General features: G+C 51.8%; 1 protein-coding gene across 1 annotated transcript in view; it reads right to left on the bottom strand.

Annotated features, from left to right (window-relative positions):
• The window catches only part of DCLK3 (doublecortin like kinase 3), a 49,393-nt gene extending 32,103 nt beyond the window's left edge, over positions 1-17,290 (bottom strand). The window contains exon 1 of the mRNA XM_027040625.2: positions 17,241-17,290. The gene's annotated coding sequence lies outside the window, so the exon portion shown is untranslated. The remainder of the gene's footprint in view (positions 1-17,240) is intronic.
• Between the last annotated feature and the right edge of the window lie 1,661 nt (positions 17,291-18,951).

The raw sequence follows: 18,951 nt of genomic DNA, 5'->3' as shown, positions 1-18,951 counted from the left end.
GGTTGTCTTTTAATCTGCTGACCTACTCATGCCAATTTCCCTACGTGCCTCCCAGCTTGTTGGCACAGGAACCCTGTTTGGTCTCTGACTGAAGGATATTTGCCAGTCCTTGTAATAGCCCGCCTGACAGATGCCTGATATTTGCTTCCTAAGCTGCTCACTGATTTAAAGAGGGAGTTTGCTAAACAAACAAAGAGCAGAATCAGACTCACACACGCAGAGGCCAAACTGATGGCTGCCAGAGGGGAGGGCCTGGGGGGAGGGGCAAAACGGGGGAGGGGGAGGGGGAGGTTCAGGCTTCCGGTTACGGAATGAATAAGTCACAGACATGAAAGGTACAGCACGGGGGATATAGTCGATGATATTGCCATAGCGATGTACGGTGACAGATGGTAGCTATACTCGTGATGAGCGCAGCATAACGTATAGATTTGTCAAATCACTATGATGTACACCTGAAACTAATGTAACATCGTGTCCCAATTATACTTAATTAACAACAACCAAAAAATCAATAAAAAACAAGAAAGTGCAATGGATACCGACCAGGCAAACTAACAGTTGCCAAATAACCTCGTTATGGGTGGAATTGTGTCCCCCTCCCCCACCCTTAAATTCATACAAACTCCCCACCCCCAGGCTCTCAGAATGTGACATTATTCTGAGACAGGATTTTCACAGAGGCAGTCAAGTTCAAGGGAAGTCCCTGGGGTAGGCTGTAATCCAACATGACTGGTGTCCTTATAAGGAGGTGAAATTTGGACACAGACAATCACACAGGGAGAATGCCACGTGAACATGGAGATGGTCACCTACAAGCCAAGGAGAGAGGCCGACACCGGCCCTCAGAAGGAACCGGCACCGCCAGCATCTGTTTTCAGACATCTGGCCCCCAGAACCGTGAGACAGTACATTTCTGGAACTTTACCATCGCAGCTACTTTGGAGTCGCAGCGAGTTAGAAAGGGATTTGAAAGTGAAGCTTCCGTATCTGCTCGCTCTCGAAGCTCATCCCAAACCCCCTCAATAACACTCCTCCTCCCGCCCTTGCTTTTCCCAGCACCCTGCTCTCATCCTGCACACCTACCCATCTCACAGTCACATCACACTTCTCCCTTCCTCCTCTGCTGCCTGTATTTTGTCTGAAGAACCTTCACGCTCCATGCAGGCCAGAAAGCCTGTTCCTCTCTCCCCAGACGTCCCCCGGGACACCCCGTGACGAAGAGGACCAATGACCAAGGGATGGACTTCTCCCCACTGTCACTGACGTGCCTCCTTTGGGCGTCCCGCTAAAGTGGCAAAGTCAGCAGCTCCCGCTGCCGATGCGCTGTGTTCTCACATCTCTCGTATGAGGGCGCACACACCACCTGGGGACCGCGTTCACGCGCAGGTCCTAAGTCAGCCAGTCAAGGTCGAGGATAGCTCCTGAGGTTCTGCCTCTCCGACAAGGGCCCAGGCGATGCCCATCGTGCTGGCACATGGACCCCACTGTGAGACACAAGGATACAGAGACGAGTTCCAGAGTATCCTTCTGGGAATGCCGGTCACCTATCAGCAATTTCTAAGTGGGTCCACACACCAACTCCTTAAAGTAGTATTACAACTAACAGTACCCTTATTTTCGTAATGCGAGTAGGAAGATGACAGGTGATTAAAACACGACATCACCCGTGCAGTAAAACAAAAAGTCCGGTCAGGATTTCCTAGCCAGGGTTTTCCCTTAAGCACAGCAAACTTTGACGACCCGAGGGGGGCCCGCGGCACAGCACCCCCCGGCACAGCTTGTTGGAAGTGCAGGATCGCAGCCCTCACCCCAGACCCACCGGATCCGATTCCGCATCTTAACAACACCCCCAGGGGGGTCTGACGCATGCTGAATCTTAAGAAGCACCGCTATAGACCATCTCTTGTGTCTCCGAGGTGGCTGGTGGAACCAAAATGTGCAGACCACGACGGGAGAGATTACAAGGTCCTCGGACTAGTGCATCCCCATTCGACCAACCCCAAAGGCACGGCAGCGTGACCCAACCCAAGCCAAAGTGGGATCCAGGGTTGGCCCTCGCCCAGTGGTGGGTTTATTCCCCTGGAATCCACATGCGCCGGCTGACAAACGGGCAGGCAAGGAGGGGAATGTAGGGGGAAGAAGGAGGCATTTCATGCGAAGGCATCAGACACCGGGAGGAAGCAGCAGGATAAGAGACAATGACAAAAGAGGCAGTGGAATGGCATCTGCCCCTGCCCTCCCAATCCTTGGAGCACAGGGTTAACAGAGGACACTAAAGAAGCTGTGTGTCTTTGGGGCGCCCGGGGGGCTCAGTCGGTTAAGCAGCCGACTTCGGCTCAGGTCACGATCTCGCGGTCCGTGAGTTCGAGCCCCGCGTCGGGCTCTGTGCTGACAGCTCAGAGCCTGGAGCCTGTTTCAGAATCTGTATCTCCCTCTCTCTGACCCTCCCCTGTTCATGCTCTGTCTCTCCCTGTCTCAAAAATAAATAAAACGTTAAAAAAAAATTTAAAAAAAAAGCTGTGTGTCTTCATATATATATATGTATGTATATATATATATGTATATATATATATATCTCCACACACACATATATATATACTTATATATATATTATATATATATATATATTTTTTATATATATATATATAAAATTCATCGTCAGATTGGTTTCCATGCAACACCCAGTGTTCATCCCAACAGGTGCCCTCCTCAACGCCCACCACCCACCCACTTTCCCCCCTCCCCCACGTCCCATCAACCCTCAGTTTGTTCTCAGTAGTTAAGAGTCTCTTATGGTTTGCCTCCCTCCCTCTCTGTAACTTTTTTCCCCCTTCCCCTCCCGCCCTGGTCTTCTGTTAAGTTTCTCAGGGTCCACAGATGAGTGAAAACATAGGGTATCTGTCTTTCTCTGCCTGACTTATGTCACTTGGCATAACACCCTCCAGTTCCATCCACGTTGCTACAAATGGCGGGATTTCATTCTTTCTCGTTGCCAAGTAGTACTCCATTGTATACACAAGCCACATCTTCTTTATCCATTCGTCAGCTAAGCCCGTGTGGGGCTCTGGGACCCAGGTGACAAGGTTCAAAGGCAGCCACCCAGCCTTCCCCAGCACAGCACAGAGGACAATGTGGGGCCTCGGGGACACACTGACGGCAGGGGCAGGGGAGTGAGGAGTGACTCAACCCCTGGGGAAAGAACAGGAGCCACCGGGTACCTGAGGACAGTGACATCCTGTCCTGGGGACTCCAAGGACGCTGGCTGAGGTCCTGTGTAAGCAGGTGGGGCCACCGGGCCTCCAAGCCGGGCATTAATATTAAACACGGCCTCGTTTGCTCCCAGGGCTCGTGAGGCCTCAGACATTCCAGGGGCCGCAAGAATGGCCATCTCACTCCAACACCTCTTCCCCCAGACGAGCCCTTCTCCTCCCGCTTTCCCATTGTTGCCTCGCGTGAAGCTTTTATGCTCCTCTCTTCCCCTTCAGCTCTGTGTACCAACGTTTGCTGAGCCTTGCCCGATGCCACCCTGTCGCTCACGTCGCCCTTCTCGGCGACATCCAATGCTGGTTTACTTGGACACGAGCTTCCCCTGGGGACAGCTTGTCTTTCTGTCTCACCCCTGGGTTTAATGTTTCCTCCCGACACGCCCCAACTCACCCATGAGCCCGTCCCTGGGGTGTCGCCTCTCGCTCAGTAAAATTCCAACAGGACACGGCCCCCAGGCCGGGCTGTTGTGTTCCGTGACCTGGATTTTTAATCCCGATTGTCTGCTACAGTTCCATAAACCTGACTGGGGCTGAATTTCGCTCTTCTCGGTGCCTTTCAGGGAGCCTCTTTGGGTGTGTTCATTTGGAAGGGAAGTATAGTCTCCAGCCAACTCGAGGCCAGCAAGACCTCCTTTTTCTGGTCAGCCTTTTTCTGGCTGGTTGTCACTCCCGAAGGCCTTCCCCGGACCACCGGTCTCCACTGGCCTGTGTCCTAATAACACGGAAACACACCGGCTAGGTAGAGCTGCGCCTCGGTCCGTCCCTATAGGGGAGGCTGTCAAAATCATTCTAAAAGCAAAGGCTGTGTTCTTTTTTTCTAGAGAGACTGAGCACAGCTATCTCGTGTCTATGCCTTCGTGCTTAGGTTTGGATGGATCTCAGATTGATCTAAAGACCGCTGGAATATTTGACCCACCGCCTGAAAGCGCCCGGCCCCACAGACTCTCACCCCTCATGTATCAGCTGCTTATCGGAGGGGCCAGGGGATACCTCCACTAAGCATTACTAGACAGCGCAAGGGAGGCAGGGAGCCTGTGGATTCTTTAGAAAGCCCTTTTTAAAGGGGTTTGGCCTCTTGATGAGACAACCACCACGTACAACATGTAATTAAATAGCAAGCACGTAAAGCAACTTAAGAGGAGACATTTCCGAAAAATTTATAGTTTTCATTCTTATTCAGGAGCGATGATATATGGTGTTCGAAAAATACCGGGGCTGCTTCTATAAAATAACGATAAGGGAATACTGTGAATTATCCTATGTCAACAAATAAGACAACTTAATAAAACGGATGGATTCCATGAAAGATACATCTTGCCCAAGTTTCCTCAGGAAGAAATAAATAACCTGAGTAGCTCCATGGTGCTATTATCTGAGGTTCAGGTACACCACCCAGAGGAATAACTTGCCATAAATATTCAGGACATGGCCATTATGTGATTGATTGGGCTTACTGGTAAAACTCCTTAGAAATTGCTTCTGTTGAAAAATGCATCCTTTGGATGCATTTTGCCTTGGATTCATTCTAAGAAGGATGCAAAGGGGACCCTAGGGATGTGTGGCAGCAAAGGCTGTGTGAGTGAGAATCTTTGTATGTTAGAACTGAAAGGCCAGTAGCCTCAATTTTTAGATGTAAGTGTAGACAAGAAGGGGTAAGCAGTGGGTCCAAGGCCACACAGCCTGAGAGTAAGAACTAGAACAATCGATGGCTTCAGACAAAATCAGGTTGCCATTCGTAACCATGGAATAAAACAAAGCTCACGGGACCAACCAGAGGAAACAGAGCAGGACACCAACTCATCAACACGCGTCGGTCCCTAAGCAAAGCAGCCTCGGTTTAGCTGTGCCCTGTTGACGCAGCCGGCATCCCAACTGGGCAAAATAAAGTCACACGGTGTTCCCGCAGCAGGCAATAAACAAGAGAGCTGTTCCCTGACATCCCCGTAGACAGGCTGATCTGAAAACACAACTCCCCAAAGTGTGTTAGGATTCCAAACAAAGAAGAGGGAATCAGATCAAGGTACACGCTTTTCTGCCGTTAGGGAATTCAACCCGGGTTTGGTTATCCTCTAAAGTAGCAAAGTCACTGTGCCAAGAACCTGACTGCAACGGGCATCCAACAGGCACCATAACGGGGGCCCCGGCACCCACCCCGAGTGCTAGAACCAAGAGGGACCTCATCTTCAGCCCTGCTGGCAGAGTGCCTGGTGGTCCTCACCACTGTGGGAACCTGCATGGCCACCACCGGCCAGCCTCCCACGATGACGGTAAAGACTGCAACGAGATGACAGGTGTAAGGTCACCTGCCTATGGAAAGCACTCGGTACATCATGCTTAAACCACACTGGTGACAGCAGCAGCAAGGCAAGCCAGCTCCTCTGCTAAGAAGCCAACCTCAGAGGGCAGAAATGCGTACGGTTCCCTCAAAGAGCCCAAATGCTGCATCCAGGTCTTTTGAGTGCATCATTTATAAATGTTTCGGCGAAGGCTGTTGCCTTCAGAGCCTTGATATGAGTCAACTTTGGCAGCTTCTGCGGTTAAGCTTCTTCGGGATCCCTTGCGAAGCTCTCTCCTGGCATTTGCCAAAAATATAGCATTGGCAAGGACAGTGTCTAGTAAATAAAATGGACCTTGCTTGGCTGGGTCCACAGTCACCAGGTTGTCCTGGGTGACCAAAGCAATCCTGCGCTTTCCATCTGTTTCTGCCCCCAAATCTAACTAAAGATACCCAGTCATCCGCATTCTCTAGGACCAGCACAGTCATGGATGCGGCAGGTGCCCAACGCTATCCCCCTACCAGGCGGTGGTCCCCACCCACCAACTCTTATGAGCGTTGGCTGTTCAAGGGCCACCGCTGCTCTAGTTTCTGGAATTACCCTCTGTTGACTGGAGTCCCTCACCCAGGAGGTTCTACACCCATCTCCACCTCCTCAAGTGCAGCCCATGATCAATGACTGATGGGGACAGGGAAGGGTCCAAAGACCAAGCGGTGACCCAGGGGGGACCAGGTCTGTGTGCGGTGCAGGCTCCAGAACTCCCGTGGGCTCAGGCTGAGGTTGTCTCCAGCTGAGACCACATCCTTGCTTAGCCAAGTCCCCCGCTGCCCTTGCTACCCTACCTCCCGTCCCGTGGCAGCTCTCCCCTCAAAATCACACGCACAGGGATCCTGATCTCAGGTTCTGCTTCTAGGGAACATGGACCCACACTGTCGCCTAAAGAATTATGAAAGTCCTTTAAATCTCAAAACAAGAATGAGCACTGAGGGTTTTGTGGCATGTTTTTTCGAATTCACACGTAGAAGGCATTCCATCGTTCGTGTTTCCTTAAAAACCAAAGGCAGTTAATTACCCAGAGATGCCTAGAGTGTTCATCAAACTATTTCTCGCACACACGTTTCTCGCACTTCCTACCTTTGTTCAGGTCTGCAATCGATCATTTAATATCCTTTCTCCAAGAGGCCCTCCATGAAGACCCTCAACCCGTTCCATCCCCCTCACTCACCAACCCTCCTGCTCCTTCCTCCCTTCCCAGCTTACCACGACGGATGTTACAATACCCACCTAATGCTCTGACCTCCATCGCTCCAGCTCTTTATGGATGAATACAACAGCCTCCAGCAACAAAGGGCTATTTGCACTTTCAATTTAAACAAAGATTACTGTGCTCATAGGAGATACTCAGCAACTAAATGTGAGTGAATGAAAAACTAGTTTGTGGTGACCATCAGTGATTTCTCAACGTCTAAGTGGGTAACCTTTACACTAAAAACTGATTATTGTCAAGGATAGGAAAAGAACTGAAAGAACCTTTGAGAAAAAGTTCCTTAAAAAGCCACGAAAGGATATGACTGTTACTGGTTCAATTTTGAGAGGGTGATAGTCAGTTGTTGGTTAAGAAAACACAATGCCAGCCTCCAGATGGAGGCAGCCGGCTAGCCAGAAACTGCTGAGAATTTCTAACAGTTATTCAAGGCAGCAAGGACTTTCCTTTTTTTTTTTTTTATAAGTTTTTATAAAACTTTCCTTTTTTTTTTTTCCTGGGATGGGCAGGTATTTAAAACTCCACTCCCCCCTCCCAGTAGAATAAAACCCTCCTCATGTAGGTTTTTCCTTTGTTAACATCCTCAATTAAGACTACTTAAAAGCCCACACAACGTGTTTTTGGCCACGCAAACATGCGGTGGAGGGGGGGGGAGGAAGGGGGGAGGAGCAGATAAGTCTTTCTCCTTACCCATCCCCCCTCCACCTCTACACCGACACTGCACTTTCCTCTCTAAGAAAACATCTTAAGAAGACACCTGCTTTGTGCTCATGATGAAGAAAGCAAACGAAGAAAGAGAACCCCCGGCAACCACTGCTGTCTTTGCTTTGTAATGTAGACAAAGCGAGTGGGGGGAAAGCAAATAAATAACGGAATGTTCCTGGGAAGGTGGGAACCCCGGGGGTTTTTCAATTGGTTCTCAGAGTTTTTCATTCATTCTCTATAATGTGAGTGTGGACTCCTGTTTCCCTTTCACACTGCAGGACATCTTTGGAAAATACCATCTTCAAAACCAGTAAAACATCTTCAGTTATGCTATCCTTGTAGGAAAGATCAACTCCTTTGAATTCTAAATTACTCCTAATGGCATTAAAGAGAAAGCACTCCAAGGTTCAAATAGCCAGCACCTTAGCAGCTCCCCTCCTGGGGAGGTCTGGAACCACTGGGCATTTGTTGACTCCAAGTTCCCAAAAGAAAACGGTGCTTCAATCTAGTGAACTCAACTGCTTTCTGTCTCTTTTTTCTTTTCAAATTACTAAGTCCAGGGGCACCTGGGTGGCTCAATAGGTTAAGCCTCTGACTTCAGCTCAGCTCCTGATCTCGAAGTTCATGAGTCTGAGCCCCGCGTCGGGCTCTGTGCTGACAGCTCAGAGCCTAGAGCCTGCTTTGGATTCTGTGTCTCCCTCTCTCTCTCCCCCTCCCCTGCTCATTCTCTCTCTCTCTCTCTCTCTCTCTCTCTCAAAAATAAAAATAAAAAAATAAAAAATAAATTACTAAATCCAATGATTTTGGTTTTCTGAACTCCAACACAAGGTGAGACCCTGACCAGGGCTGCAGTGTCCTTTTATCTTGTTTTACATTAATGACTCATAACAAGGCCTGTCTTTTTATCAAGACTCACAGTATAAACATGCTGTTACTAACAAGTGTCCATCATAGTGACAGTCAGAGACACTGACAAGCAACTTTTAAATTCACGAGAGATTTTGTCTCAAAGAGAAAACATACTGAATGCAAACTATTTGTTTTCACAGCATCTATAACTCTGCAAATGGATGGGGCAGGGGGGGCAGAGGGATCCTGATTCCTACCACATGCCCAATTCCTTTGTATACCTTTTCTCTCTACCCCTTTTTCCGTCTTCTTTCCTGAACTTCTTTCCTGAACTTCTTTCAACTCAAGAATCTATCTACTTATTCTGAGTCACCTGGAAAGGTAATTTGAGCCCATGGAACCTCATGAAATAGATTTTGCGTTTTTACTTCAAAATATAATTAGTAACTGGCCAGCTATAAGGCCAGAAACTTTTTCTAAGTATACATATTTATATTATATTTATATTAAGCTTTCCTATAGAACAGCCATAACCAGTTGGAAAATGTACCAGTTTAAAACGTAACACAATAGGAGTGCCTGAGTGGCTCAGCAGGTTGAGCATCCGACTTTTGTTTTTGGCTCAGGTCATGATCCCAGATCACGATCCCTGGTAGGATCCCGCCCCTCACTGGCTTCCATGCTCAGTGTGGAGCCTGCTTAAGATTCCCTCTCTCTCTCTCCCTCTGCCCCCCTCCCCCCTCTTGCACTATCTAAAATTAAAAAAAAAAATAAGTAATAACATATATAATGTCAACATATAGAGAATTTCTAGGAATGACCTTAGCAAGCAATGTAAGGAAACTACAAAACTCAGAGAGGAAATAAAAGATCCATTTAAATGGCTATCCATTCCAGAATGTGAAGTCCCAGTCAATGAAACATATCAGTTCGAATCATAACTTGTAGGTTTGATGCCACTTAAGTACTGATGCAATTTTTGAGGGAGGACAGAAGAGAGATGACAATGAGTAATGAAGACAGCGAAATATATTACAAGGCTACAATTACAAGATCTTGGTACTTACCCAGGAATAGCTGGGTTTTAGGAAAAACAAAATTGCAGCCTCAAAATAGATACTACTTAAAAGGAGCATTTAATGTATAATACAAGATCATTACCAACTCATCAGGAAGGTGGGAATCATTTTTATTCAATATTGGAACAATTGGTTCATAACTGGGAGTAAAATAAACTTGGGGCCACCCGGGTGGCTTGGTCAGTTGAGCAACCAACTTCAGTTCATGGTCTCACGGTTCATCAGCTCGAGCCCTGCACCTGGTTCTGCACTGACAGCTCAGAGCCTGGAGGCTGCTTCACATTCTGCATCTTCCTCTCTCTCTCTCTCTACCCTCCTCCACTTGTGTGCTCTTTCTCTCTCTCTAAATATAAATAAATAAATAAATAAACAAATAAATAATAAGTTTGTATTTTTTAAAGTTTATTTTATTGTCAAAGACAGAAAGAGAGAAAGAGCATGGCGGAAGGACAGGGAGAGGGCAAGAGAGAACCCGTGCAGTCAGCACGGAGCCCGCCATCAGCACGGAGCCCGATGTGGGGCTCGATCTCACAAACCCTGAGATCATGACCTGAACAGAAATCAAGAGATGGACGCTTAACCAAGCTGAGTCACCCAGGCACCCCTACATCTGGATTTTTATTTCTCTAGTATATACCAAAATAAATTCCAGATGACTTAAAAGCCATGGACAGACATAAATAAGTTGTACTCTAGTATTTATCAAACCACTGAAGAGGGAACGAGTTTGGAGCCTGGAAGCACAGGTAACGGATCCCAAGTTCCCCTGCTTCAGTACAGGATGGGGAAACGGAGGGTGGACCGACCTCAGTGTTGGCCCCCAAAGGGACAGGGCTGGTGCCACGTGGCAGGCAGGTAGGGGCCTAAACGGATAAATGCCAAGCTCAGCAGCTACCATAAGAGTTCTTGCCCATATGAATTCCATGTGGACTAAGCAGCCCTGCTCCCTCTCAGACCCTCCGAGGTGGCCGCAGCAGCAGAATGGTCACAACTGAGTGCCCTGGCTCTTATCTGCTTTGCGTGAGAAGTGACACACAGCATTCCCAACCATAGTCTGAGGGCCCTGGTCAACCCAAAAGGGTCTTGGGTTTGACTCTCCCCAAAGTAAAGCCTGGGATAAGGATTTGGGTTGAATTGGGAAGAGCTCTTGGGAAAGCACTGGAGAAGAGTAAAGAACGGAGGCAGCACAGTGGCACGGGTGAGCTGGTCACTGCTGTGGGCAACCTGGGCTCAGCTCTGAGAGGAACCTTCTGGAAGAATGGGGAGGACCCTGGCCGAGGGTTGTCTCACCAAAGGGGCAAGGTAACTGTGATATTTATCCACCCATTCCCCTCCATTAGGGCTTGAGGGCGGCTCCCAGGGGCATTACCTCCCCAGCACTTCTGGCTCTCTCCAAGAATGGGGGAACCATGCCCCTACAGCCAGAGAAAGCCCTCAAACAGGGCTGCAGTGGGTTGCAGGGGAACCATAAGAATGGGGACTGAGGAGGGGGGGTGCTGATGGCATCTGCTAATGCAGGGGGCACATGGATATCTGGGGAGCATGAGCAGTCTGCCACAGATGTAGAGACCCGAGGATTCCGGTTCCAGTGCATGTGAAATCAACACAGCATCTGAACCAGACTGAACAACTAGCTTCATCCAACCCATGCCTAGAAGAGACGTTCCGCAAACCAAGCTGTTGTTGCTGGGACATCTGCTCCTCTAACCCAGCCCTGAGGTCTCAAGATGGTTCTTAAAGGTGCCCTGGACTAGCTCATGGGTGTGGAGACAGCTCTCAGGAAAAATGCTTCACTAGTCTAGCGGGGTGGGGCGGGACGGGGGGGGGGGGGGGGCGTCCAAGATGAAGAGACACAACGCCTGTCCTCCAGTAGCATGTGGTCTCTACAGGTGACAGGTCAGCACTTGCTTACAGACCATTTGTCCCAAGTGCCAAAGAGATGTAGTGGGGAGCAGAGGGGGAGGACTACATATCCGCCCCTGGAGGACCTCAGAAGCTGTGCCATGAAGGTGATCGTTGTACCGAGGCCAAGAGACAAGGGGGAGTCTGTCATGAGCAGGAACGAGCGGGACGGAAGCCGCTTCTGGCAGCTTGTTCTAGGCGTTTCCACCAGGATATATTAGGTTAATAATTCATACAAAGAGGAGAGGCCAAGCTACCTTTTAAACTATTCTGTGCCAATAACCTGCATTAATACAAGACTCCACTCTGGCCACCACAGAGATCTGCTTTCAGTCTGGGACCTTTTTACATGTCTGTCTGTTCGGGTGCCCTCGTGTTCTCCCCTCTCTGACTCCCCAAAGGGCACAGTTTCCATATTCCTTGTTACGTAATTACCTACAGACCATGTAACCTGCACCACGTCTGTTCTCTCCTCGGAGAATTTTGAGTGTCTGTGTCCAAAAAAACAGAGTTGGTGCTCTTAAAAACTGAAGGCGCATAACTCATCTCCCCTTATATGGTATGACAGCTTCTCTCTCAGAACCATCCACAGTTTTCTCAAATTGTTTTCGCCTCCTTCAAATATGTAGAAGGCAAAAAGTATGCGCCTGATCAGGCAAGAATGTTGCCAGAACCCACTCCAACGGGTCAGAAGCAGCAGGCACGATGGAAAGGCTCACAAAGCCAATCATGTCGTCCAAATGAGCACTAATTAAATGTCCTGGAGAGGAAAAAATAGATCCTGCAAGATGCTGCAGTTCCTGAGAGACTGGTTCAGGAAAGATCAAGTCAGGCGGGAAAGGCAGGCTGATAAATACGGGCGCAGAGCCTTAGCCTAGAGCGCTCCTGTTCTTTCCACGGACACGCGTGGTCCTCACCCTGGTCAGCGGCACCATCGGCCCCCTGAACCCATGACAGTGAGCCATCTCTGGGTCCTCTTCCCCTCCTTCCCCTCCCGCGGCCAATCTCCCAGCCCCGTGGATCCCACCCCCCCAATCTCTCTCAACTGTAGCACCTCCTCTCCATCGCGTCTGCTACCTACTGCCTCGGTGCCCACCCTCGCACGTCTGGCTTGAACCACCTGCCTCTGGCCTCCCCACCCGCCCCTCACCCACCCACACCTGAACAAGCAGGGTCTCTGGACCCCAAAGCTGGTCACCGGCCTCCTCCATTAGACACCCCACGGGCATTTCCACTTGCTTCTCAGACTCTGGAGAATCCTCAGACACATTCCGGGCCGGCTGCAAGTTCTCTCGAAGCGGGTGTAACTTTGTGTTTCATTCCCACGAAAATCTTTCTGAAGCCGAGCCACAGAAAAGCAACAGAAACACATTCTGGATCGTGTGCACGACCCTGCTATGACCCAGAGCTCCCACGTTGTCTCACGACGCATATGACCCAGAGCTCCCACGTTGTCTCACGACGCATATGACCCAAAGCTCCCACGTTGTCTCACGACGCATATTCCCGCATTTACGATACAGCAGGTGACAAGACAGGTTGCGTCACAGGCTAGTAAGAAGGTAACAAATCAGACTTAACCCAGAGACACCGAGGAGAACTGAGCCATCAGGCGACCCATGTGGCACGGCCCATAGCTTACCAAGTTCACAGGACCCAAACAGCTGTTTTTAGAATCAGAAACGGTGGTTTCGCTGCAGCTAAAATAACCATCCATCACACTAAATTCATCAAGCTGATCTGAATTTCGCCACGTGCAGCCGTGTTGATATTTTACGTAGACATTTGTTTTGGTTTTATAGTCATACGAGAGCCCTAAGCATAGAGTAGAGACCCTTTTAGGGCGACTACGTGTATGAAGTCAAAATAGTTTGAGCCACCATGAGGACTCTCCAACATTCTGTTTCCTTTAAAGGAGTTCACACATTGCTCCCCTTTGAGAAACTCCGGCCTGTAGAGCGAGGCTCAAGGCCCACTCCGAGCCATACGTGGGAGAAGACAGTGATGTTCTCTGAACTTCCATCCACACCGCCCCCATCGTGTCCCAGCCCCCTCGCAGTGAGTTGTGACCAATGAGCTGTGGCACACGCAGCAACGAGTCAGTGCCAGAGGAGCCACAGGGCGACTCTCCCACCATCTCCTTCTCCTGCGCCGGCGGCCACGTAGGCCACATTTTCCAAACGGCGTGTCCACCCAAAGGGAAAAGCTCTGCCTCCTTGGCCCTCTCTGGCCTGTGAGGGGCACCAAGTGTGAGTGAGAAGTGACCTTGACCGGGTTAAGCTTTGAGGATTTGTTACTGCAGGAGAGCCCAGCCCGTCCTGACCACTACATCCCAGCGACGGAGCTCGGCCTCCCTGCCCCAGCCCTTCTCATCATACGCTCCAAACAGCTCTTGGTTCGATGAGCCGGACACACCAAGCTGTTTCATGACACCGTGCACATGCTGTTCCTTAATCCTAGAATGCCATCCCTCATACGCTTCTGCTCTCCCCGCACCCCCCCCCCCCCGCTGTGATTCGTCCTTCAAAACCCAGGTCAGACATCGTCACCAGCAAGAAGTCTTCCTCCCTTTTCCAACCCTCTGACCCCCATGGCCATCACCCATGAACCGTATAGAATGCTTATCTCACCACGTAAAAATCACACATTTCCATGCCTGTCCCCACCCTCCCCCAATCACACTGTAACAGCATCCGTGGCTTACTCATCTCGACACCCTCAAGACCAGCATGCAGGGGGAGCAGGCACCGTTCGGCCAGAAAGAGCTTCCTCCAGGGGGCTGGTCCTAAGGCACCTGAAGGAAGTTAGACCCATCACCCCCATAGGGAACACGTCCCAGCTGTTTCTGCCCCCCCCCCCCCTGCACCAGACCAGACCTGCCCTGCCTAGGAAGCCCCAACCCTCCCCATCATCTCCCCAGCCCTAAGAGTGGCCTATGGCCTAGTACTCAAAGTGTGGTCTCCAAACAAGTGACACTTACAGAATTTAGGAGCCGGTGAGAAAAGGAGAATCTCAGGCTGACGCGAGACCTCCCGGATCAGAATCTACGTTTTAGCAAAATCCCCGGATGAGTCCTATGCCCAAAAAATATTTAAGAAGCACTGGCCGAAGGCACCCAAATAGCATCTCTTCAGAGGAAAAGGTAACTTTAATAATACTTTCCATTTCTGGGCACCTGGGTGGCTCAGTCAGTCCTCTCGGCTGAGGTCATGATCTCGTGGTTCACGAGTTTGAGCCTCGCGTCGGGCTCTTTGCTGACAGCTCAGAGCCTGGAGCCTGCTTCCGATTCTGTGTCTCGCTCTCCCTCCCTCTGTTTCTCCCCCTCTCGCGCTCTGTCTCTCAAAAAATAAATAAACGTTAAAAAACATTTTTTTAAAATACTTTCCATTTGTAGTAATCACCGTTAAGCGCTTTAGGTCACTAGACCCTCAGAATAATTTGATCATGCCCTTTTTACCAAAGAGGAAACTGAGGTTCAGAGTAGCTGGGTACCCTGCTGAGGATTATACAGCTTCGAAGCTCAGGACCAGGATTTGGAGGCAGCTCTAGATGGATCAAGAGCTCCAATCCCCATAAGGACTCACTGCCATTTGCAAAGCTTTATAAACGCTTAGCCTTCAAGACCAGCCCAAGCACCCTGGCGGACCTCCGTACCCCTTCACACAGCCACTGAACCGGTGCCTCTCTCCAGCTCATCACCTACGACCTACAGCACAATGCCCTCACCACACACCACCGTCCCAGAGAGGCTGTCCATTCTCCCTCGGTAAGGATCTTATGGACTCGCTCGGTAATTGTTTGGTAAGCCAATGAAAATATTTCCCTTTTGATCATCAAACAACCCTCTGAGCTTAGACCGTTATTACTAAGTAAAGGAAGTTGAAGGGGCTCCTGGGTGGCTCAGTGGGTTAAGCTTCTGACTCTTGATTCCTGCTGGAGTCATGCTCTGTGCTGTCAGCATGGAGTCTGCTTGGGATTCTCTCTGCCCCTCCCCTGCTCCTGCATGTGGGTGTGCGCTCTCTCTCTCTCTCTCTCTCTCTCCTAAATAAATATTTTAAAAAAACAAAGAAAGTGGAAGACACTTAGGTTCCCAGAGAAGTTTAGTCACTGGTCACCAGGAAGCCACAAACCTCTGAGGAGGGAACCCAACGGCCTGACTCCCCAACAGGAAGGTCTTCCTTCCCCACTTTTCTACTCCCCCTGCACTGCCCCCTTCCGACCTACATTACCAGGCAATGAACAAACATCCATTCCAAAGAAGTCCCCCACAGACATGTCTTCAAAAGGGGCTCTGGTTCACCACCAGAAGGGCCAAATGTAGAGGTTAAAGGGGGCCACCCAAGGAAAAGGGGGGGGGGTGGGAAACCATGGGTACCAGATACAATGAGCCCAGCACCGAAGCTGGACAGCCCAGCATCCCTCTCTCCAAGCTTTGCCCGAAGACTGGCCATGTTAAACTAAGACTTCCTCTGTTAGTCTGAGTCCGTATGGGGTTCTCATGTAGGGATTCTCCCCCTTCTCCTATTCTTTCAGCTTACCATCAAAGAACATGGCTCAAAGACCTTTCAAACCTAAATGAAGAGAGTTACTGAGTATCTTTGAACGACCCTTTTATGCTTCTCGGCTCTTTCTCCAGTGGGGCATTTTATGGCACCACCCAAAGCAAGCCAAATATTAAGTTGAAATGCTTTTTTGAAGTTGGGCTGCCCCGCACGCCCAGCATCCCTTTACTTTTTTACTTCCTGGGGCCCCTGCCATTTGCCACCTTGTCCCTTAAGAAAAAGCACAATGCTTGACTACGGCTGGAGCTGCCTCCTTAGTTGCGATGGCGACTGTCAGCTCGACACCGGCCCAGCAGACCACGTCAACCCAGACTGACTTCACAGCTTCTAACGCGGTCGCGGAGGCACGGGACCACCCCATGCCAAGATGCTTCCGGAAACACAGTGTTGGTAGCAGGACCGGCGTCCATTTGACCGCTGTCCTCTTGGACAACACACGGAGAAAAGGAAGGAAATGGAGTGCAGGGGGAAGGTTGAGGCAGAGGGACGACTAACCTTGGGGGTGGATACTGAGTTCCCTCCACTTCTCTTGACCCCCCCACTCCCAGCAGAGGGATCCTCTGAAAAGGTGTCCCCAGCCGCCTCTGCTCGGCCCTGGGGCAGTCTCCTCTCCACCTCCCAACACCTCGCCCCCCAGAACCAGACGTGGAAGGCAGTGTAAATGAGGTCCTAGATTCAAAATTAAGTGATGGGGGATTTCGGGAACTCATTTGCTTCTGTGAATTCCCCGACGCTTCGCCTGTAGCCTTTATCCCGAAGGTCTTTAGTTCTTCCGTGCGTCTCTGTGTCTAGTCCTAAGGAGTTCCCTTCCTTTTAGCTGGGTCGGAGAGCTCTGGAGACCCGGGTTCAAAGCCCAGCTCCACGGCTACCCAGCCCAGTGACCTCGGGCAAGTCGAGAGTTCCGGGCACCGCTGCTTCTCCTGGGAGAAATGGGGATAATTCCACTTTCCCTACAGGTTGTGAGAAGGGGGGCGGGTGGCCAGCTCCAGGCAAAGCCCTGGCGCCCTGAGGCGCTCACGACGTGTCCCCTGCCTGCCGGACGCCCGCACTCTTCCGCAGCCCCACCGCGCCTCGAAGGTCGCCCACGCGTCTCCCGGGAAGGCCCCTCTGGCTGGTGACGGAGTGGAAAGCAGCAGCCGACAGCGTTATCCCCCTATCCCCGGCAAGCGAGTTCCAGTGGGTGTAGACGCGCGCGCGCACACACCCAGACACACGGACACACGCGCGCGCGCGCGCGCACACACACGCAGCGCTCGGGGCGCCCCCGCTGGACCGGCCCGGGGTCGCGGCGCCCCCCGACCCGCTGGGGCCCGGGGCGCGCGGCACTTACTTACCCGGGGCGGGCGGCGCGGGCCGCGCCGGGGGCGGCGGCGGGCGCGGGGTGGGCGCGGCGGCGGGCATGGCGGGGCGGCGGGCTCGGGCGCCCGGGGGGCGGCGGTGGGAGCGCGGGGCCGCGGCTCGACGGCCGAGCGGGCGCGGGGAGGCGGGGCGCGCGCGCCCTCTCTCTCTCTCTCTCTCTCTTTCTCTCTCCCTCTCCTCCCCCCTCCCGCCCCGAGCCGCGCCGCGCCCGGCGACGGCCACCGGCAACGTCTCCGGGGGCGCCGGGCTTAGCAACCGCGCGGCGCCGCAGCCTCGCTCCCCGCGCCGGCCCGGCGTGCGCGCCGCGCCGGGCCCTGGAGGCGGGGCGGGGCGGGCGGGCGACCGGCGCCCACACCCCTGCTCCGCCCGCGAGGGCCGGGCGGCGGCCCTCGGGGGGCCCCTGGGCGGCCCCGCCCCCCGCGCCCGGTCCAGCCCCCTCCGCGCGCCCTCCGCGCTCGCTCCTTCCCCGCAGGGCGGGATCCTCGCCCCCGTCCTCTGTAGGCGGCAAACCGAAGACATCCCCAGGACCCCCACAGCCCTCGCGCCTCCTGGCAGATCGGCGTCCAGACTTCCCTCAGCGCCCCCTCCGTCCCACCCCACTCCCCCTCCCCTAGCACCCTGACCCCACGTCCTGCAGCCACCTACATCCTGGGCCCCCCGCCCCCCCAGATTCGGACACCTGCTCACACTCTGACCACACCCTTGGCTTCTAAGGCACAGCCTGCCGAAAGGCCCTCAGCCTCACGTCTCCCCGGCACCATCCGAAGGCTGCTCCATGCCCCTTGCCTTGTTATGCCCCTTCCAAGCACCGTACGCCCAGTCCTCATCTTTGCACGTATCCCAGGTCTGCCTCACTGTCCCAGGTGACGCGTATCCTCAAGCAGTGGCTCGGCCCCTCCTGGGAGACATGATGAATACAGGGGACCACCGTGCACGCACCTGTCCACATGGCCCCTGACAAGATGACAGAAGTGGTCTCGATTTTGCCCTGATCCATCGGGTCACAGAGTGGCCTTGTCCAATGCTGGTGTTCTGTGAAATTGTTCAGGGTCAACAGAACCCCGAGGCTAAGCGGATCGTCCCAGGCCAGGTCCCAGATGTCAGCATCTGGCTTTCTCTCTCACACATACCTAGTCTAAAAGAAGACTGTTCTGCTGCTCAGGGATGACCTCGGCACCAAATCTCTTTCCAGGCTTCCACAGGCCCGCCTTCAACATGCTGCCCCTTCTCCTCAGACTCAGGCTGTTGCCTGGGGGTCACAGAATGGCTGCCGCAGCCCTAGGAAGCCGTTGAGCCAAAAAGCAGCTTCTGCTTCTGGCTGGTTTGATGACCGGACGACCCAAAGCAATCATTGAGGACCGTATTCAGTAATCCAGTTCACCAACAACGACCAAAATGACAAAGGACCTGCCTTCAAGTCACTTACGTTCTAGTGGGGGGAGACAGATAATGAAATAATCAAGTATCATTATAAGTGATACGGAGAAAGAGGGAAGTAAGGAAAGGGGGATGTTGTTATTTTAAGCTGGGCAGTGGGGAAAGGCCTCACTGACAAGGTGGTATTTAAGCCAAAGCCTGAAGGAAGAGCCTATTTGGAAATTTCTCTAGGTGGTAAGTGCCCTTCAGCTACTTAAATACTTTCTTTTTAGCAGCCTTGAGCAGTCACTCCTCCTGGCCCTGTCATTT

Source organism: Acinonyx jubatus, chromosome C2 (assembly GCF_027475565.1).
Source record: "Acinonyx jubatus isolate Ajub_Pintada_27869175 chromosome C2, VMU_Ajub_asm_v1.0, whole genome shotgun sequence".
NCBI classification, from domain to species: Eukaryota; Metazoa; Chordata; class Mammalia; order Carnivora; family Felidae; genus Acinonyx; species Acinonyx jubatus.
Note: the sequence above shows the minus strand (reverse complement) of the source record. Positions and strands in the feature narration are given on the sequence as shown.